The sequence below is a fragment of the Protopterus annectens genome, chromosome 13.part0 (genome assembly GCF_019279795.1).
Source record: "Protopterus annectens isolate FY-2018-M chromosome 13.part0, PAN1.0, whole genome shotgun sequence".
NCBI classification, from domain to species: Eukaryota; Metazoa; Chordata; order Ceratodontiformes; family Protopteridae; genus Protopterus; species Protopterus annectens.
Window position 1 is genome coordinate 178,784,672 of NC_056747.1, and position 23,165 is coordinate 178,807,836.

The following is a 23,165-nucleotide window of genomic DNA, read 5'->3' on the forward strand; positions in this document are numbered from 1 at the left end:
TGGGTCCTGCAAAGGGATTGGGTCAAGTCCTGCTTTTCCTGCTATAGCTTTTTGATCAGACATGTTTCAGTGCATAGACTATAATGAAATGTACCTCGATTAAACCCAACACAACAAAAAAAAAATTATATCTGGTCTTGCAGATAAGTACTCAAATATATGTGCAGTTACGCAAATGAAAAAAAAATCTATAAGTAAAGAAATAAAAGCCAAAGGAGGCTACCATAGCACAATTTCAACATGCACGTCTGACGCAGATAGTCACTTTAAATGTCCTTAGCTTTAGTAAACTAAGATAGACATTTTGGTGTTGGTGGTTGTTTAAACTACAAATGGACTTGCAGAAATTCCATTCTTTTACATTGTTTAAGAAGCTGCTGAAAATCCTCTTAGTTGAGGACATACTTTATTTTCCTTTATTTCCTGAAATAATGGAAGATAAAATAGATTAATGTTCAAAATAGTGGATTTCTCAGAGTCAAAAACTAAACAAAAATATATATACTTGAGAAGACAAATGTTGGCCTGTTAAAAACATTTAGCAGATTCTGAAAGAAAAGGTAAATCCTTGCAGACCTTCTTATTCTAATAAATATGATCCTACTTGCAAGTAGTTCCTACTTTTCTTTCTTTTTTTTTTTAGGGTGCCTAATAGCCAGTCAACTGCATATATGGGGTGAAAAAAAACAACTTTGAGAGGCATGGAAAGTCCTGAACTGTGAGAAAAAAACTTAATTCTGCTTAAATATTTTCAGTTGCACTTATAGTGACCTATGTTGGGATATGGTTCTTGTACTTTTTTGCTTTTTCCATGTTTTAGTCAAAACATTATATGTTTGCATTTTTTAGTTTGTTCTGGGAATTATAGCTGCAGCAGTTTTGGTAACATTGTGAATTGCTGCAAGATCATAACATCATTTATATATTATTGTATTGCATTATTATCTCCATAAGTAAAATTATTTGTAAAAGCTAGCTAAACTTTAGTCTTGTAGTTTCATTCACAATTGTGGCAGAACTGTGAACTACCGCCAGATGTAACCTTCATTTTTTCATGTAGTACTCCATTTTTTCCATAAACAGAGTTACTGGTAAATTTCTGCATAGACTGGTGCTTTAGTCTACAGTGGGATTGCACTGTGAGTTCTGCAGTAAGATTTGTGTTTTATTGGTTTTATAGCTGTTTACATTCCAGTTTTGCTGCTAGAGTCTTTTATTCTATTTATAATTTACCTGCTTAAAGTTGCATTCAACTACCTTTCTCTTTACTTTGATATCGTTTTTCCCCACTGTGTCTGCCACAGCCCCCACTGATTCATTAAGTGCTGTACTCTCTATTGATTAGTTATAGTTCTTCCCTGCTCTCTCTGTAAAATCTAAAATTTCTGAAATTCTAACCTACCTGAGGTCATTGAGCTGTAGCTCAGAGATGTAGGACTAAGGGATCTGTGACTTGCTACAGGTTCTGAAGTCACAAAACTCCAGTATTGGCTTTATTTGATTGGATCCCACTCTAGCTAGTCTGCTTCTTGCAGCTTTAATTGTTGTGGTTTTAAAAGCCTGCATCTCTGGCTTCCACCCCATTATAGTAATCTAAACTTCCCAAGTTCATCCTTTCCCATTTTCATTGCTTTTGTCAGGTGTGTTAGCTGTTTAATTACTTTTCACACCCACTGATTTCCATATCTGAGTGTCCACCCAGAAAACCAGTATTGCTGTTGAGTGAACCTCCCTTACCACAAATTGCTTCCCTTTTTCCAGAGTTTCCATCAGCTTAGCATCCTCCCCACACTCTAAGAGGGTCCAGAATTAAACCTGCTCCATCCTTGGCAAATAAAAGATTTATTGTTTTGCAATTCAGTTAACTGTGTGAGAATTCTACTGCTTTATTTGTTGATTGTTGCACTTAAAATATTTTAAAGGACCATAATATTATACTTTATGCAGATTGCTGAGATCTGCACTTCTGAGAAGTCTTCCAGGCAGTTTTACTGTGTAACTTTTATACTTTGTTTTGTTGCTGGTTTTTAATTGCTGCATTCCTGCACTTTTGGCCCAGCAAGGCTACCTTTTTCACTTGGTCGCATGAAGAGAAATAAGGTTTCACAGGAACAATCACTGAATATACTGCTTAGCAGTAGACACTCCTGTTGTTACTCTTCAGTCCTGCAACAATTTATTGACCACCAAAACAGGACAAGTTTGCCTTATGTTTACTGACAAACAGCTCATTCTCAAAACAAACTGATAAGGTAAGCAAGAGATGTATTTACACAAGGTCACCGGAGGCAAAGCTGTTAAATACAAGCACACACAATACCAACCAGGTTTTCAGAAATGCACACACTATGCCCAGTACACACAGTATGGATCAGACACACAGAGTCATACATGTTGAGGCACTTAAATGTAATCATCCTAAATCCCAAAGACCCCCCAGACATTTTCCCTAAAAAAAAGAGATCAGCAGCAGCCCCAAAAGTGCTCCAAAATAACACCCACTACATGACATACAGCAACACTGCATGGAGATGCAACATCAAAGCCCTATGGCAAAGCTACCACACAACCCAACCCAATATTTTAGTCATAGGAGTCTCCCTTGTGAGATGCACAGATGTCCCACTCACCAGGCTGTATAAGGAGAAAGTCATGGTCAGTTGTCTATCAGGGGCCAGAATCTACCTGATCACACACAAACACACACACACACACACACACACACACACACACACACACACACACACACACACACACACACACACACACACACATATGCACTCAGGTCAATGAACCACAGGTACCAGTGTGAGTGTGTCTTGGTCCATGTTGGTAAGAATGACCTGAGATATACCTCCCTAGACTATATGAAGAGAGACATTATTATGGAGATCTCATACTATGTGTCTCAGGCAGGTATGAGCCCAGCATTCAGCAGTATTCTACCTTCAGCAAGGATGATGACTCAACGTGAACAGAAGATTATTGACTTTAATGATTGGTTTGGATTTTGTGTCATTCCAAGGGGCTGCAATATTTGTTATGAGAGGATATGGATGATAGACCACATGGCTTTTCCAAGAATGGTCTACACCTGCCCCCTCTAGGCATTCGAATACTGGCTAAAACATTGTTCTCCCACATAGTGGCTTTTTTAGGCAATCCCAAACTGACAAACCTCTGGATATATGAAAACCAACCCAAAAGAATCTTAAGGTGTTACTGCTCAATGCCAGGAGTCTAAACAAGAAACTCCAATCCTTCCAAGCTCTCCTCACCCAGAAGAATGCAGACATCTGTGCAGTTACCTAAACATGGTTTAAGGCCATGAAGAGTGCCCTGGCAGTGAAGGCTACAATGCCTTAATAAGGTCACTTCAAGGCTGATCAAACAGGATGAAGAGCTTGGGCGCCTCCATGTCCAAATTCCCATAGGCAGAGTCCTACACCATATCTTTGCTAGCTATATGTCCTCCTCTATGACCCAAGAAACCTATAACTCATACTTGAACTTACTGGAGACACACACCATTCATCCCAATACCGTATTCACTGGCAACTTCAAGTACTGCATTAGAAACTGGGAATCATATGCAACTCCAGACTTGAGGGCCCAGAGATTTCTGCACTTTGTTTGGGTTTTGTGAGGTTGGTAGATATGTGTGCAAGTCCAACGATTGCAAACCTATACATATAATCAATTTCAAGGATGCCCATCCCTCCTTCAGAACGGGGAATATATAATCTTGGTATACACCAATTTTTATAAATCATTTGGTGAGCATGAAGCATCCTTCTTGTTTTCCTGTCTAATCTATCCAACACGTTTTGGGGCCAGTCAGTCACTCCAAAATTGTAAGTTAGGACAGGAAGAACAGATTGGTTTACAGCTTGGATTTTGTTCCTAGATGTCAACACTGTTTTCAAGATTAATTTAAGTCTTCTAAAGTATTTCTTACTAAGTTTTATTCACATGTTTTATTGTTGATCCTTCATCAATTCCCAAATAGTCCTACACTCCCTCTTGCTCAAGTTCTTTTCTGTCACATTCTTGTCCCAAACTGATGTTTTCTTGTTGCTGCAGTTTTCCTGCTTTAAATGTTGCTTTTGCACATTTATCAAGACCAAACAACATTCTTATATCATATGAAAAAGTTTTGACAACTTGCATTTGTACTTTCAGGTCCTCATCTGATGAGCTATACAATTTTAAATTATCACAAAGAGATGATGAGAAGTCTTTACACTTTGTTGTTTTCTAGGAGCCAAATTATAGCCATGGCCTAAGCTGTTAAGTAGACAGCTTAATGGGTTAAAGGCAAGACAGAATAGCAATGGTGACAAAGAGTCACCCTGGAATATCCCCCTTTGAATTTTTATCCCTGGAATAATAATTTGTCCTTTATCATGCCTTAACTGCAAAGTGGTTTGCCACTGTTTCATGGTCACTGTAATCTAATCAGTCAGTGGGATCTATATTAGAAGCACGAAGGTGTACTTACCCGAATACGTAAACGCCGACATGTCTTCATTGAACAGCAAAAACATCGATCGTCCTGAAGCGCAAAATCTGAAATGTCGTATCATCATGCTTGGCCGTTCTGTGTTATAGCTCCCTAAGGTAAGTGTGCGATAGTTACGGACCTTAGGGTTAGGGTGAGGGTTAAGGTAAGTGCATAGATGGTAATGTATGTGAGATTTAGTGTAGGGTTAGAAGGAGGGTTTTGTTAAGTGTATGTGTGTGGATTATTTAGTTTGTTTTGAGTATAGCTTCTTAAGGTAAGTGTGCGATAGTTACAGACCTTAGGGTTTGGTTGCGGGTTAAGGTAAGTGCATACATGGTGGTATATGCAAGATTTAGTGTAGGGTTAGAAGTAGGGTTTAGTTTAGGGTTAGAAATAGGGTTTTGTTTAGTGTATGTATGTGGTTTATTTAGTTTGTTTGGGTAGGTAGTATGTAGTGGGCAGTGGGGTGGGACAACTATGATGGTTTGAGTTTTTGAATTTCGCGGTTTAGAGCTTTCAGTGTATTCACGGTTCGCGGAATATGTGTCAGTGTTTTAGTATACAGTGACCACGGCTTTTGTGCTTTTAATATAGACCCCAGTCAGTGTATGGTCAAATGTTTTTTTGTAGTTTATCCATGTCATACTTAAATTCTTCCCCTTTTTACAGTTCTCCATTATGACTATATTTAACAACAAATTATCCTTTGCTCCACATGACTTTCTTTGGTTACCCTTGTATTCCATTTCCATGATTGAGTTTCCTCCTCGATGAATATAAACTCTGTCAGCATCAATTCCAGTGTATAGTTTATACATTGTTAGAAGGTAAGTCAATCGTCTATAGTTTTAGGATTGCTTGGAGGTTCGCTGTTAAGGAGGAGTATTGTTTTTCCTGTTGTTAACCAGGTTGGCATCTGTTTGGGGTGAACAAATAAATAGTTCTTATTCATGGCTAAATCTGCATGTAAAAGTGTTAATACTTTTAGCAAGAAGTTAGGTACTGCATCTGGGCTTGGGATTTTCCATTTAGGTGCTTTTTTAACTTTGTTTCAATTTCTCTGGCCGTTGCTTTATTCCATTTCATATCCTTTACATTTGAACTTCTTAGTCTTTCTTTTATTTCTTTTATCCATTCAGCATCTTTGCTATGCTCCACAGGATCTTCATAGATATTGCTCCAAGATGTATCTTTTACTATTTTTTGGTGGTGTCTCAATTCCCTTTGCCTTGTTTCCCAGTTCTCTATAAAACTTTTTCAAGTCATCAATAAATTGCTTATTTTGTACTTTTCCTTTATATTTATGAGCATATCTTCTAAGTTTTTCTGTATGTGCCAATATTTTTAGTTTATTATTTGTGATTATTAAGGAATTCATTATATTAATCTCCAACATAAATTGTCTGATGATTTTCTACTACTCTTTGATAACTCCCAACATTCTCAGAGATGGTGGCCTGAAATGTCCTATATACAGTCCTCTTAAATATCTATAGAAGACACTGTATAAGTTCAAATATTTAAATTCTTCAGAATAATTTAACTTTTCACATCCATTGGTATCCCTTGATATATTTCTGTTGCACTCTTTCCAATTTACTCATGCTTGTTTTCTTATAAGGTTTCCATATTATTACTCCACACTCTAGTTTGGGTCTAATGTTATGTACAAACAATGATTTCATAACATATAATTTCCTATACTTTTGAAATCTTTTTGTACTGTCTATACTTTTATAAATATTATTAACCAATTGCTTGAGACGATCAGAAAAAAACTCAAAGCTGGATCTACTCATATACACAGGTCCTTAAATGAATCTACACTTTGAATCACTATGTACAGTATTAAATAGTGACCTTTCAGTCTGTGTCTCCCAAATCTCATATGCTTAGTTTTTGATGTACTTATAAGAATATTATTCTCTTGTGCCCAAAAGGTCAATTTAGTCATGTTCTTTGCCAGATGTGCTGTCTTAACAGATGCAATCAGTTTACTCATTTTCAGGTCATCTGCACATAGACTGTTGAACACCTCACATGAAAAATATTGATCTGAAAGACACAACCTGCACATGTATTGGCCTAGGCAGAGCCTTTTGGGACACCCTGACTGTAACCTAGAATTATATCTAACTGCTTTATGATACTTACTGTGGATCAATATGTGTCTATATACCTTTAAGAAGCTATCCAAAGGCTTGTACAAGTGTATAAATACTGAGCACGTGCAAGTCTGGCTGCCATTTTGTAGTTAGCTGTTGAGGTGTAAGCATGTATGTATGTAAACTCTGTTTGTTAACTAGTTTGTTCATATTTAATGATGTTGTTTTCCATCCTGATATGTTTCTATGTATTAGAGCATCTAAACGAAACCCCAAGACTTCTTGTTATATATGTATTAGGGATGAATGAGTGACATGGCGGCAGAATGGGATCCAAAAACAAGACTGAGAGACTCACAGCTAATATACAGGAGTGGATCATTCTAAAATGTGCAAACTTCACAAAAAAGGTCAGAAACAAATTTCAAATGTTAAAAAACTTGCTCAGCACTATTTCTTTTTCGCAAATGATATTCGCTTAAACAGATGTGTATGCTATTGATAAAACTATTCAAATTACTATGGAAAATGTTTGAAATAAAGTCCGAATCACATAAAACGAATAAAATAAGGGGAAACGACTGCATTTTCACAAAGCATATGCATTTTCATATTAAGCAAAGATATTCGAGTTATCAGAAGTGTATAAAGTGTTCACATGTTTGTGCAGTGTTACAGTAAAGCTGTTTCACAAAGTACGACCATTACAAGGCATATTTCGCAGAGTACAGCCATTACAGAGTATATTTCACAAAGTAATGTATCTCAAAGAGCTTATTGTACATTTGGATGTTGTTACAAGCTCACAGTACAGTTTGTTTGTACATAATTACAAGGTCCATATTTTCAGTGTGTTTGTGTATACTTTGTGGGCATGGCAGATGGATTTCAAAAGCCCAGTGCACTTGTGTTTGATCATAATATTGCAGAGAACTGGAGAGTGTTTGAGCAAGAGTATGATATTTTCATACAGGCTGCATTTTCTGATAAAGAAGACCATACAAAGGCATTTATTCTACTTAATATAGCTGGGTCAGAAGCCATAGAAAGAGAGCATTCATTTGTGTATGCACCTGCTAGCTATACAAGAGAGAGGGAAAATCATTATATTGTTGTACCGGCTGAGTCATGGTGGGACTCAGAGTGCTTAAAATATAAATTTAGAGAAATGTGTATCCCCCAGACAAATGTTACAATGGAAAGGCACTTATTTTATACAAGGGATCAAAAGCCTGGTGAAACATTTGCAGTATATATAACTGACCTGAGAAATAAAGCTAAAATGTGCAAATTTGGTAACTTAAGGGATGAACAGCTAAAAGACAGACTTGTGTGTGGCATAAAAGATGATGCTGTGAGAAAGATTTTGCTTTGTGACAGTGATTTAACTTTGATTAACGCCATTGAGATTTGTTAGATATACGAGTTTACAGAAAAGCACACACATTTGCTTACAAATGAGAGCAGCTCTAGAAGGCACAGTGATAAAGCTCATGTTGATAGTATGCAGCATGTTATTAAATAAACAGACCCAAGCATGTGGCAGCAACTGTAACCCTTGCAGCACTCACTGGTAAGCCCCAGAACTTTCTAGCACATTCCAGAAGTCACACAGTCTCAGTGAAGCATAAGAGTGAGTCAGCAAACTCAAAGCATGGGCCCCAACCCAGTTTCATTGTCATCTGTCATAATTGTGGTGATAATCATGAATCTAAAAGGGAGAAATGTTTAGCTTTTGGTCAACAATGCCACAAATGTAATAAATTGAATCATTTCAAAAGATTTTGTAAATCAAAAGGCCCATATTCTTCCATTAAGAGGAAATATTTTAAAAAACGAGTCGATCAGTTAGACAGTGGCAACTCTACTCTTTATGTTGATGGTTTGTCAGTGCTTCATGAAACGGTCAGTGCAGTACATTTAAGGGCAAAGAATGAAGTATTTTGTACTGTTTGGATAAATGGCAAACCCACAGAGCTCAAGGTTGATATAGGTTCTAAGTGCAATGTTATGTCAGCAGAAACATTTGCAAGAGTATGTAAATGTAAAAGGCTTGATTTGGCAAGGTGTGCAAAGCTTGTTGCTTATGGAGGTGAAGAAATTCAAACCGAAGGCTCAATAGTACTTTCATGGTACTCTGCTGGAAGAAACTATGACTTGTTATTTTATGTGGTCAGGAGCCACATCCAGTCATTATTAGGGCTCAGAGACAGTTTGAAAATGGGACTGCTTTCATTTAATAAGGAAGTCCAGCAAGTTAGTTTAAGATACCACTACTTTAATTTTGCCGAAGACAAACTAGGCAAACTTCCAGTTGTATACTCCATGACGTTAGACTCATTGGTCAGTCCAGTTATCAGGCCTGCATGACAAATTCCAATAGCCATGCGAGACAGAGTCAAAGCCAAGCTAGATAAAATGGTGTGACAAGATGTGATTTCTCCAGCTGAAACTCCAGCTGAATGGGTATCTTCCATGGTGGATACTCATAAGAAAAGCTCAGATGACATCCGAATATGTATTGATCCAAGAGATTTGAACAAAGTGCTAAAAAGACCTCATCATCCAATGTGCACATTTCTCAAATACAAAAAGCCCAATGGAGAAGGCAACTGAAATAAAGGCAAGACCACAACTAGATAAAATCCTCTGATTTAATACAAAAAGGTGAGTGCTTTCGCAATGGTGACCATTGCTTCATCAGACAATTCATTCAAAATACAACAGCACATAAATACTTTAATTCAGTACAAATCAACCAATTCTAGCATTCAAAAATTAATTATTAATTAGTTACCCTGGTTACATATCTCATTCAATTAAAATTAATTAATTATAAAAACCTGGTAAAGTAAAAGCATATGTATATACATAAACTAGAATACATATTATTATTACATAAATGCATGGTAATCATGGCTTATTCTCACTGTATTGAAAATGGTGAACATATATGTACTTATTTTTATCTTAGCTTTCTAGATTTCAATACTGGTTTCAAGGAAACGCTAACATTTAAGCCCAAGCCTCTATACACTCCCAATCTCAGAATCCATTGTACTTCCATATTTTCAGTGGTGTTAACTATGTCCCCCATCCTAATGTTAACATTCTGGACATGTAAAATCTGAAATAAAAATATATGTTCATTACCCTTGGCAAGGGTGTGCTTGGCTAGAGCACTCTACTCTTGGCCTTTTCTGGTACAGTATAGGTGGTCCCTAATCCATTCCCTGAAATGACGATTGGTCTTGCCAACATAAAATTGGAAACATGTTACACAATGAGCCACATACACCACATTACTAGTGTTACTGTCAGCCGAGTCCCTAAGCACCCATAGACGCCCTGTTCCTGTATGTTTAAAAAATCTAGACTCATCCACGTAATTGCAATATGCACAATGTCCACATCTATGGGTACCTTTCACTGTATTATCATTCACGAAGATTGTCCTTGGGTAGCATGTGCTGTTTTAAATTTTTCTTATTTTTAAACACAAAGTGTGGTTGTGTGCCTACTATATTAGTGGTGTTCTCATCAACCAACAACATATGCCAATTCTGATGAATGATGGTTTCAAACGTTTCTACATCCTTTGTATATGGTAGGACCATGGGAGTAAAGGCTAATGTTCTATCTTTAATACCTGCCTTTCACTATACTCGCTATCAGAGTAACAGGGTTTAGCTTTACCTTCTCTTTCTTTATACACTTGACAATATATCTTATTAATTTCTCATTCATTATATCCCCTACTTAAGAAACCTGTTCTTACATTACTGAGTTCATTTTCATATATCTCCTTTTGACAGCATAAGGATGATATTCTCATTGCTTGCCCCCTGATAATATTGGGAAAAATACTCTGATTGTGCATACTGTCCCCCTGTGCAGGAAAGATGGTCTATAACACTGTTTCATATGTAACTTAGTAAGCCATCTATCACTTTCTTTGTAGATGGTAACATCCAAAAAATCTAGACTTTTTTCTGAACAACTGATTGTAAACTTTAAAAAAAGATGTAAATGTACAGACCTCGGTTGTTCCTCATTTCCTTTCAAAAAATAAAAAGGTCATCTACAAAGCACCTATAGAAGGTATCTTAGGATTGTTCAATAAGTGTCCGTGCTCCCAGCTTACCATTTCCAGGTTTGCATAAGTGTTGGCACAATTAGTGCCCATAGCAACTCCTGACAATTGCTTATAACAGATACCATTGAACATAAAGATATTGTTGTCCATTCAGCAGATTCCTTTTCCAAGCCATGGTCATTTAGTATGACTGCTGATCACATATTACTAAACTCTGTTTCTGCATTTAAGCTAATAAAATCTAACAATTGTGTTCAAGCACCAATTCTAACAACATACAGAGAAAATCTATCTTGGTATTAGAAAGTTTCCCATGTCTCATCAACACTGATTTTACCATATTAATCTCTTGGTCATTTGTTATATTTGTAAACAGGGATACCACATCAAATGTAGCTAACATCCTTGTATATGCTGTTCCCAAATCTTTCATTGCCCCATACATATCCACTAGAAAGTGTTAGGTGTCTCTCAAAACGTAAGTAAACTCTGTAAGCACAGTTTTCAGTTCACTATCTAAATAAATTGAAATGGGTTCTGTTATCCACCCTGCCCCTGCTACTATTGGTCTAAATTCCGGACTAAACGGGTCCTTGTGAATTTTTGGGAGACCGTGAATTTGAGGAATAAGTGGATTTTCAACAACAATTTGTTGGAAAAGTTCTTTACTTAATAGCCCCATACACATGCATTCATGTAAAGTACTCATAATACATTAATTCATATCAAAAACAACTGCTGTTGATACTATTTTATAGACATTTAAATCCAATAACATTTCTTGCATAGCAGTATAATAAAAATCTGAGTTAATTATCACCACTGGTCCCCCTTTATCAGTAGGTCGTATAACTATATTATCATTCATATGCAGTTCACGCATTGCATTACGTTCACTTATTGTCAAGTTATATCCCTGCTCTTTCAAAAAATAATTACTTTCAATACTGTATATAGCATTTTCACAAGCTTTAAGAAAAGTTTCTATGTTATAACACTGGCACAAAAGTACTATTTTTCTTAAACTGAGTGCCATTGTTTCATTCACATTTCTAAATTGCTGTTTAAGAGCTACATTTCTTGTAAACATTTGTAGAGATAATAAAGCTTCACTAATGTCCATATTAACTGAAGGAATAAAGCTCATACCATTGTTAAGCAGGGAGCTTTCAGCTGCAGTCAATTCATATTTAGAGATGTTCCATACTAGCTCTCCTGACCATACCACCACATTTTCTTTAAGGTATGGGTCTGCAACTGACCTGGTGCTTCCTTCCATTTCTGGCCTCTGTAGATGTCCTGTTCCGTTGATTTATTTCTTCCTGCTTGTAAGGGTAGGGGTAGAACTGGAAAAACCTGTTGCTGTTGCTGTCCCACTTCCATGTTTATTTTCTGTCTTACTACAGGCACTGTTCTAGAAATGCTTAATGACTTGTCATTAGTTGCCGAAGTGGAAGGAACCTCTATCGGTGTTGAATAAACTGAAGATACGTCATTTGGTGAAGTAACACTCCCTCCTTGCTGTTGACTCATTGTTTCCATTATTTCAGTAAAGGTATTGATTGTCTCTTCAGATCTTGGACTGTGCTCCTCCCTCGTCCTCTCCTGTCGCTCAAAGGAAGCGGCTCGCCCCTTCCTCTGCTGATAGGTTGTGTGCTGAATCCAGATTTCCCATTGGTAATTTTCACAAATCGTGAATTGCGATTGGTAGTTGATGGCTCCATTGACTCTGCAGGCTTCGGCCAAGTAAAAACATGTTGATTAGTAAAGTCTGTTAAGTCCCTAACCAATTTCTTTTTCTTTTGTTCTAAGAGTCTAGTCTCATAATGCAGTATTATGTCAATAAGCTCATGCATAAAAACCTCAGTTGCTCCTTCCCCGCACATTACAGACAGTTCATGTTGTTGCTAGGCATATTTTTTCATTGAGCTCCTGTTCCATCAGCTTGAAAAAGTCAAGTAGCAATTGTATATAGGCTTTGCTGGTATTAAGATTTATTTGTTGCCATTGCGCTAGCAAATCAGGATAAGTATTCCCATAGGTTGGCATATTAAGGACTCTAAGTCCTCTCGGTATGACATTTAGGTTTAGACAAGCTTCAAAGTGAAACCGTTGACTCTGAAGCCGCTTAAACCTGTATAAGTCATTTTCAACATTTCTTTTCAAATTATGTACCTCTACTTCATTGTTATTGATGGGAGCAGTTTCAGAGTTCATGTTTACTGTGCCAATGCCCAAAAGTGGATTATCTTGATTCGTTAGTAGATTCAAAAGCCTTCTTTCCACATTACCGCCAACTCCTGCATTCTCTACATTAATCACAGTACCTTCTGCCATCATTGAAAGTAAAATACAGCAACCAAATAAATCCAACCAGCCCAAATGTGCACAGTTCTCAAATACAAAACACCCAATGGCGAAGGCAACTGGAATAAAGGCAAGACCACAACTAGATAAAATCCTCTGATTTAATACAAAAAGGTGAGTGCTTTCGCAATGGTGACCATTGCTTCATCAGACAATTCATTCAAAATACATCAGCACATAAATACTTTAATTCAGTACAAATCAATCAATCCTAGCACTCAAAAATTAATTATTAATTAGTTACCCTGGTTACATGTCTCATTCAATTAAAATTAATTAATTATAAAAACCTGGTAAAGTAAAAGCATATGTATATACATATACCGGAATACCTACATGTGGTATCCCTATTTACGAGTCATGGAAGTGAGAAATTTTTCTTCCACACGTCTTGATGAGTTGAGAGATTACACAGCCGCAGATCCAGTTTTACAGAGGCTCAACCACTTTATCAATCAAGGATGGCCGTCAAACCAATTTAGTTTACCTCAACCATACAGAGATGAGATTTTGGCTGACAAAGGTATGGTAATGAAAGATCCGAAAGTAATTGTTCCAAAGTCCTTGCAACCAGAGTACATTACTATCTTGTGTCACGGTCACCCAGGAACCGAATATACAAAAGAAGGGCAAGAGGGCTTGATTTTGGCCTTCTGTGTCACAAGACATTGAGAGAGCACGTTTATCTTGTTCAGTGTGTAACAGTACAAAGACACAAACACAGAAGGAACCACTTCAGCTTAACCAGATTCCACAACTACCTTGGTCCACAGTAGCCACTCATATCTTTGAGTGGAATGGTCAACATTATTTAGTTTTAGTAGACACTTACTCCAGATGGTTTGAGATTAATCTACTTCTCAACCTAGCATCCAGTACAGTCATTACTAAGATGAAGCATCATTTTGCTGTGCATGGTAATCTGCATAAAGTTATTTCTGACAGTGGCACGCAGTTTACAAGCCAACAGTTCAAAAGATTTACTGAAGAATGGGACTTTACTCATGTCACAAGTAGTCCAGAGTACCCGAGTCAAATGGCTTGGCAGAACACACAGTGCAAAGTGCAAAGCAGTTACTAGAGAATTCAAAATGAGACAATAGTGATGTTTTCCTGAATCTCTTGAATCTCAGAAATGTTCCTCGGAATAAACATCTTGGTGCACCTACTACAATAAGACCAGCAAACCACGCGATACATTGCGAGGGGGAGAAGTGGTAAGTATACGAACGTCCAAAGGTTATGATCGGACTGGTGTCATGAAGAGTATTGGTCCAGAGTCAAGATCGTACATTGTGGAATCAGAAGGAGCAACTTTTAGGTGGAATCAGAAACATTTGAGACAGGTGTCCGAACCTATACCACAGCAGATAGCCTGTGAGAAAGACTCTTTATCTCAGAGTGAGTTGTCCGGTGTTCCAATTCCAGAGGATGTTCCAAAGGACATTCCCATTCCTGTGATAAATCCAGAAGTTTCTGATATGAGTTGTGCATCACAGACGGTTCCTGTTGCTAAATTATTCCCAACTGTTATGTTACGAGATATGGTTGCATCTCTAAACCCTGTAGCAGATATGAAGCAACTTGGTCATGAACATTGTGTTTTGTTTCTAATGTATATAGTAATGCATGTCTGTCTCTGATATTGTTTCATGTAAAGGGCAATCTTTTTAATAGGGAGGATGTAGATCAGTGTGTGTGTGTGTGTGTGTGTGTGTGTGTGTATGTAAATATATATATATATATATATATATATATATATATACAAATATATACATATATATATATATATATATATATATATATATATATATATATATATATATACTCCTTTAAGAAGTTATCCAAGGGCTTGCACAAGTGTATAAATACTAAGCACGTGCAAGTCTGGCTGCCATTTTGTAGTTAGCTGTTGAGATGTAAGCATGTATATATGCAAAATCTGTTTGTTAGCTAGTTTGTTTATATTTAATGATGCTGCTATCCATCCTGATGTTTTTCTATGCATTAAAGCATCTAAACGAAACCCCAAGCCTTCTTGTCATATATGTATTAGAGACGAACTACTGACATTTACCGTGTCCTATTTGTAAGTCATCCATCTTCTCAAGATTACATCAATACCTAGTTGTTCTAATTTATTGTTAAGTGTTTTATGTATGACCCTATCAAATGCTGAAGTTAAGTCTATATAAATTAGATCACAACACATTTTTATTAATAGCTGTGATTATATTATTACAGAACATCATTACAGGTAGTTATTGATAGAGATTGTGTTAATGTAAATAAAGTTCCCATTGCGATGTAAACTGTATATAGTAAGCCAGACATTATACGCTAGGGTCAAAGGTTATATGATGCAATACATAGTCACTGTACTAACAGCATCCATTTTGTAATGTCATAAGTTCCAAGTGGCAGATCCTCTATTTTATGTTGTACAATCATATAACGAGTTCCAGAAATATGAACATGTGCACGTCACATGATTAGGTTTAAGAAGCAGTTCTTACCATAAATGGACATAAAATGCAACAAGACAAGCAACTTTTCCCATCTGGATGTAAAATGGATATAAATAAAGGGACGTTCCAGTGTAAAAAGAAGCACGCCATCTTCAGGACAGAGTGCTACATCAGGGTGCAGTCGGCACCTACAAACAAGGATAACATCTGAGTTGAATAGCCGTATCTCTATTGGGCTGAGTAGCTACGGACTGTATACTGGACTGCATAGTCACAATTATAGCAAATGCTTAAGGTTGTAAACATCTCTGCAGGGTCTGGTGCTTTTTGGTCAAAATAAAATAGCATGAGAAAAAGTTTTACTTGTAAGTTCCATTCGTTGAGTTACACGTCTATTTTCACGATGTGCATGCTGATATATGATTTCAAGTCCTGGCTTTCTCCTTTTGATAATTTATCCAGAATCACCTCTATTATTTTTATGCTCGAGGAAGTTAACTTATAGGTCTATTTAACTACGTGTTTGCTCTATTCTCCTTTTCTGTAATGGTGGGTTTAAACAGTGCATGTCTCCAATCGTGAGAAAACTCCCCATACTTAAATGACTGAGTGAATAAGAGATGCTGTTCGTGCCCGTACAGCTATTGGATTTAAGAGTATTCCCCGGTGTTTAGTGGTCACCCCACCCCTCAATCCCCGTAGTGCTGTCAGTGCCATTATGATACTTTGAGTAATCCCAGGTGGCCAGCTAGGTTCTTTCCACCCCCCTGTCTATGTACCACATTCATGGCAGGTGGTTGAACATGACCTTTTGGCTATGTTCAGTACCGCAATGTGGTGGGGATGGCTTTGCTGATAGACACTTTGGCATCTACATGGAAGCATATATGTTACAGTACCTTAATGAATCCCAGTCATTGTCTTTTCTAACATATTAAAAATATTTCCCCTATGGGTAAAAAATGTTTTAATCTCTCAGGGTATGAAGCTGACTAGATAGATATGAACTTACAGATGGATAGATAGATAATCTGGCAAGAAAAATATGAACTTTTTTTTCCTGAGGTTTAATCAAGATCAACGTCTTTCTCTCTCTCCTCACGCATTTTCACAGAATAATCATTTCCCCGTGTTATTTTTTTTACTTCTAATTGTAACAGAAAATTTCACCGAGCTGTTTTAGACACGATATTTGTCCAAAAAAAGACTGAAATTTAAAAACTGATCTACTTGCTGCATTTGGTTTATCAGGTGGATTAGTTAAAACTCATGCCAAAAGCTAGTCAAGGTTCAATGCCTTCGTAATCTATGTTGTAAGAAAAGCCGCTATGTTTTCCTTTCCATTTTTTTTCTGGGAGACCAAAGATCCCAATATTGTTCCTTCTCAGTATATTTTCCAGGTCTTCTAGCTTGTCTGAGGGTGCATTATTTTGTTTCACAAGAAATTCTGAATTTCTCTCTTTTTCACCAAGTCTTCAATTCACATCAATCAGTATTCATCATCGGTTCATATTATCATAAAGATACATTAAGAATTCTGTTTGCTTCGTAAAATGTTTCTGTATACTGCCGATCACATGCAGAAATTCTTCCATTTTGCAGGTTAATTTCTGAGTAGCAGTAATTACCTGTCACATATCTATATTTAATGAAAGAGCAGTAGACGATGATTTGTGGAGTCTATTTGTAATCAGGCTTACAGTCCAGTAATAATGTAAGTAAAATGAAAAAATAAGTATACATTTTTTAAAGTTTAAATCAAAGGACCAAAAAAGCCAGTATCTTTTGAAGAAAGTTGATGTGAATGAACCATTTGCTGTCAGAGAAGTTGTTTTTTGAGGCTCACTCAATTGTTGTTCTTTCTGTGTCTGTTTCCTAAATAAGACTGTCCTATCCTTCCTTGAATGCCCCTGAGCAAAGAAAGAAACACTGATACTATGAATCCTCTGCTGAAATGCATTAAACTGCTTAATACCACCAAGTCTGTCAGCAGACATTTTTAAATGTAATGACATCTTTCCCACAGACCAGTTTGATGGTTTTCCATTGGACTTCTTCCAGCAGCCTGAATTCCCTGGATGGACTCCAGAAATGCATTCAGAACTCAGGCATGGAAGAGTTCTTTGTTACATTTGGCATATATTCTTGCATGATAAAAGTGATGCATACCTGCCGACTATTTCCAGTTTTTCCGACTGCAGGTTAAATTTTAACACAGTGCAGAAGTTGTAGGAAAGCCAGTACCTTTTATAATTGTAAGTAGGCTGAACTGTAAACTCTCAGAAGCCAAGCCAAAAACATTTATTATAGCTATGTCTAACTTTGGCTCCTCCTGCTTTGCCCAGTTGAGAAATTAAGTTATTTTAAACATGTGACATTACATCTTATATCTGTGGCTTTGCATGATTGTGCTAACCACTTTTTCTTCCTCTTCTGGCTGACATCAGTTTATATTTTTGTTTGTTTAATTTGTAGTTAACTCTGGTTTTCTCATAAATGTTGAAGAGAGCTAACTATTAAAAATAAGCTTACAAATCTATTTTTGCTAAGTTAATTAATAATTTATGTTGTAAGTTTTTGTGCAACATTTTATACAATTCTGTCAGTATTTTTAAATCAGTGAAAACATAGACGTAGGTAGAGTTTGAACCTTAACTGCTGACTTGTATTTTTATTTATTTATTTATTTATTTATTTATTTATTTATATTTGTTGACCGGGAGTGTCCGACGTGAAGTAGGTCCATTTTCAGCGGGGGCCCGGGGAGAAAAGCTCCACAGTTAAAATAAACAGACAGTAGTTACATTGGATTACATAGCGTTTAACAATTTACATAGCAATTACTTACAACATATTTACAGATGAAGAACATAGTACATCAGTAGACAACTAGAATCTTTATCTGTGAAGTACATAACAGACATTAACAAATGTTAAAATAAGAAGTTCCTGCTGTATAAATACTAGGCTTATGAGCATCTGACTTGCTATAATTAAGGTAGTTAGTGGAGTGGAAAGAAAGGTAGTGGTTGGATGGGGTGGGTGATATTAGAGTGGATATTTTGCTTTCTTATAGGCTGATAATTTGTTGCAAGATTGCAATATTACCTTACCTGCAAGATAGATTATTCAGTGACGTGTTCCTGAGCTCTCTCTTGCTTTTGTTGTTGACCATAACATTTAGGTGTCCATGTAATTAAATGCTGATACTTTTGACTTTGAACTTCTCAAAATAACTTCTAGTTTTAGAGGAATGGATCAAAAGTGTAATTGATAATTAGAGACTTCCCTTCAGGATGTGGACTGTTAAGAGCTATGCTTGTCACTGGTTCCACTCATGTTACTTATATCTCAGGTATGTTCAAGATACTTGATGTGCATCTCTTTGTACCTTAAGTATGCCTTACACTTTATATTTCCTGCTTTTATGACTAAAGTCTGGTAATGGTCATAGTCCTGTTATTTCATTTATACCTAAAACACTTTTTCTTGTTTTCATGTTTGGATGCCGAATCTACTGTTGTTTTGCAATTGACATATGTTTTCCTGCTGCACTATTATTGTTGCATGTGATTAGTATTGTGATAGCTGGGATTATTCCATGCAGTGGAGGTAAGAGATTACTCTAGTACTTTATTATTTAGTGTTTATATAAACCGAGTAAAGCAGAACAGATGTTTAGCTGTCCCACTGACTTAAAGGTTTTTCTCTATAGGAGAAGGACAGGTAGTTTTAAGTATATGGATCAGCCTATAAGTACAACACAGAGCTGCAGGCAAAGACAAACAGTATTACAAATACATAATAAACAGCACACTCATGTAAAGTTCGCGTGTGATGTTGTGAATGTTTATTAAATCTAGAGTAAGCAGACACAGTTATTGGTTGCTTTGAATTATAACATATTGCTCCTTTAGAAGGCATGATCTTCTGATATTACATATCTAACAAGGATAGTGCTTCTAAGGATATTTTTCAAAAAGTGGCCTCATGCTCCATAATAAATGCAGTTGCATGGTAGACGTAGATGCTCAGATGTATCTAGTAAAAAAGGGGATAGCTAAAGGAAAAATCCACCCTTTCCTACAGTTTAACTCTACCCATAGGTTGCCTTTCCCCCAACAGTATTCTTTAGATACCAGATACCTGCGTGTACTTTATAAAACATTCATTTCCTTACCTTGGAATTAAAGGACAGGAAGGGAAAGCCCACCACTTTTTTAAGATTAACTTCTTACATACTTTTGCATTGGAATTTGTCTCCACCAGCATGACATAGCACAGTCACAGAGATATCTGTAGCTCTCCCTGTCAGGTTATGGCCACAGTCTTAAATAGGCAATTAATCTTACTGATGTCAGCAGCTGCTGTGAAAAGGACAGTGTTGTGAAAGTGGTTTCCACTGCCTTTGTTGCAGAGAGGAAGAAAAACAAAATCAGTAGAAATAGCTGTGTCCCTACTTTTGCAATAGTGGTTTGGCCAGCTCAGTCCTGCAAAGACCATGAAAATGACAAATATATTAACATTTTTCATGAAAAAAAATATTTTCTGACTTGTCTCTAAATACGTTTAAGTTATCTTAATATCATATGAATTAGTGTACAGAAACAGCATTGCATATCAGAAATTTTATTTTGGTAAAAAAGATGAAAATATTTTTTTTTCATTTGATAATCACAGGGTTTGCCCTAAGTAATATGAAGTTTCATTAAGAAAGTCCCACTTTGGGTATCTAAAAAGATGGCAGCCCCAATAACTGACTACATATTTTTATAGTCCTCCACTTGTAAGAGGTATTTTCTGTAACTGCAACATTTTTATAGAAAATGTTAGTTTTACACATAGAACTATGGATTTGTCAATCTCAGTGATTATGGTTTTGATGAGGAGCTAGTATGCAGCAATGCAGCATATCAAAGGGTGGCGATGTAAGAGCAGTGGGAAAATGTAATGTATGCAGGCATTTGTACCTCAGTTTAAGAAATATCCTATACAAGTTCAAGAACAGAGAGTTTAACGTTTTGAACTGCACTTTTTAGATACTTTTGAACAGACACAAAGCACATTAGCAAATTTCCCAACATTCAGGATAAAAAATAATCTTACTACAGCTACAGGCAATGGTGAGTAGAAGAACAAGTTTTTTAAATCTTTAAATCTTTAAATCGCTAATTAGCCACTTTTAGATTACAGTGTCAGGTTTAATGCCTCAGGAGGAATATGAGGGAGGATCTGTCAGTAACACACCATAAGAGCCAGCAAACTGTGACCTGAAAAAACTTTATTATTAAAAAAACAATTAGAAAACAACAAATAACCAGACCGGTTTCAGCTGGACAGAAGCACAGCCTTCCTCAGTGTGAAACAAAATGATCAAATGTTGCTGTTTAAATACACCCATCTGAAATATCATTGGTTCATTCTAAAATTGTTCATTTAAACCAGGTGGAAATAATCCACCCAATTTGACAATCCACTTCTTTTCTTTAGAATTTAAAATAGAGTGCCAACCTGTTTTGTTGAGTTTGTTACCTTTTACAACATCAATAACCATAAAAGTAAATTTAGCAGTTTTGTGTACCAGATGATATTTATACAAAGCATTAACTTTTTTGTTTTTAACGTTACTTACATGTTCAGATATTCTAAGTCTGAGAGGACGTGAAGTTTGTCCAATGTAAAAAGGAGCCGCAAGTGCAGGTAGCCAAATAAACCAACCAATCGCTACTGCAGTTGGCAAAGAACTTAAGGTCATAAACCTTGGCACAATTCTTACTGGTAAATTGTTTGGATTTGCTTACTTTATCACAATTGGTGCAATGACCACATGGAAAGCAACCAGTCAGGGGTTCACCTGTCAAAGTAGTCTGTAATAGCTGCGACTGACTGCTGTCGTGGGAATGTTTGTAATGACTGAAACAAGATCCTAAATTTTTCCCTTTGCGAAATGAGAGGAGACATCTGTCTGGTATGATACTGGCCAGTTCATGGTCACATTGTAGTATGTTCCAGTGTCTATGTATGCTGTGAATTAAAGTGTCCGAATTCCTGGCATAAGTAGTTACAAACCTAATGGGTTGTGATTCATTGGTATTGTGCTCTTTGTAACATAAGAAATCATCCCTGTTAAGTGTATTGACCCAGTTGCTGGCTTGCAGAACATGCCCCATCCGGTATCCCCTGGATCTAAACCTGTTGGTGAGATCCTGTCTCTGTTCCTGAAAAGAAGATTCCTGGGAACAAATACGCTTTATTCTGATAAATTGGGATTTGGGAATGTTCCTAGCAATGTGTAGTGGGTGAAAGCTGGAAGCATGGATGACAGTGTTGTATTCAGGGTACTTCCTAAATACCTCAGTACTTAGTGTATGATCAGGTAACCTATTGATCAATACATCCAAAAAAGTGAGGGTACTGGCATGATAATGTACTGTAAACTGGAGACCCCATTTGTTGTCATTCAGATAGGATATAAAATCAGACAAATAATCAACCTCTCCCCTCCATACCATCCAGCAATCATCCATATAATGTCTCCAGATATCAATGTACTCAAGAAAATTATTTTTGTGGTTATTGTAGATGATATGCTTTTCAACATAGGCCATGAATAAATCGGGGCAAATGATGCTCCCATCGCTGTGCCTTTTGTTTGCCAATAGCAGATATCTTGATAAAAGAAGACATTATTGGTGAGGACATGTTCTGCAAGACCAACCAGAAATTGATTGAAATCAGGCTGGTATAAGCCAGCCACCTCTAGCCAATAGGTCAGGGCCTCCAGACCAGCTTGATGAGGAATATTAGTGTATAGCACACTTACATCAAGTGTGCACATTAACCAGCCTGGTTCCAACTGTGTGTCCGAAATGATTTGTAAGAAATTGGTGGTATCCTGTAACCAAGAACGTACCTGAGATAATAAAGGCTTAAGATGTTTTGTGAGATAAATTGACAATGGTTCAGTGATGTAACCCTTGCCTGATACAATGGGTCTACCAGGTGGACTGACTGGGTCCTTGTGTATCTTGAGTAAAAAATAAATGTATTGGTTGGCTGAATCCTGGATCATAAGCTGGTGCATCACATTGGTGGTAATGATGCCTTCATCCCTAGCAGAGGACAAAAAGTCATCAATCTGTTTTTTAAACCTAAAGGTGGGATTGATCGGCATTTCAGAATATCATCTCCTGTCAGAAAGTTGTCTCTTGGCCTCATTATCATAGTTAGACCAATTTAAGACTACTACTGCCCCACCTTTGTCAGCAGAAATGATGACTATGTCTCTGTTGTTCTGTAGTCCCATGATTGCTTGTTTCTCAGCTAGTGTTATGTTGTTAGATTTGTAACGTATATTGGAGCTAGAAAAATGAAGATCTTTGAGAATGCTGCTCTGAAATTGATGTACAATAGGATGCATAGGAGGAAGAAAGCATGATTTATGGTACATAAATTTTTCCTGACTATAATTACTGTCCATATCACCAAAATGCAACTTAAGATTTAAGATTCTGCAAAAAGACATAACATCTTGTGCCAATACATCCCCAGGTACCACAAAACCCGGTATAAAAGTAAGACCTTTATTAAGAACAGACAGATGAATGGGTGATAAAACAAAGTCT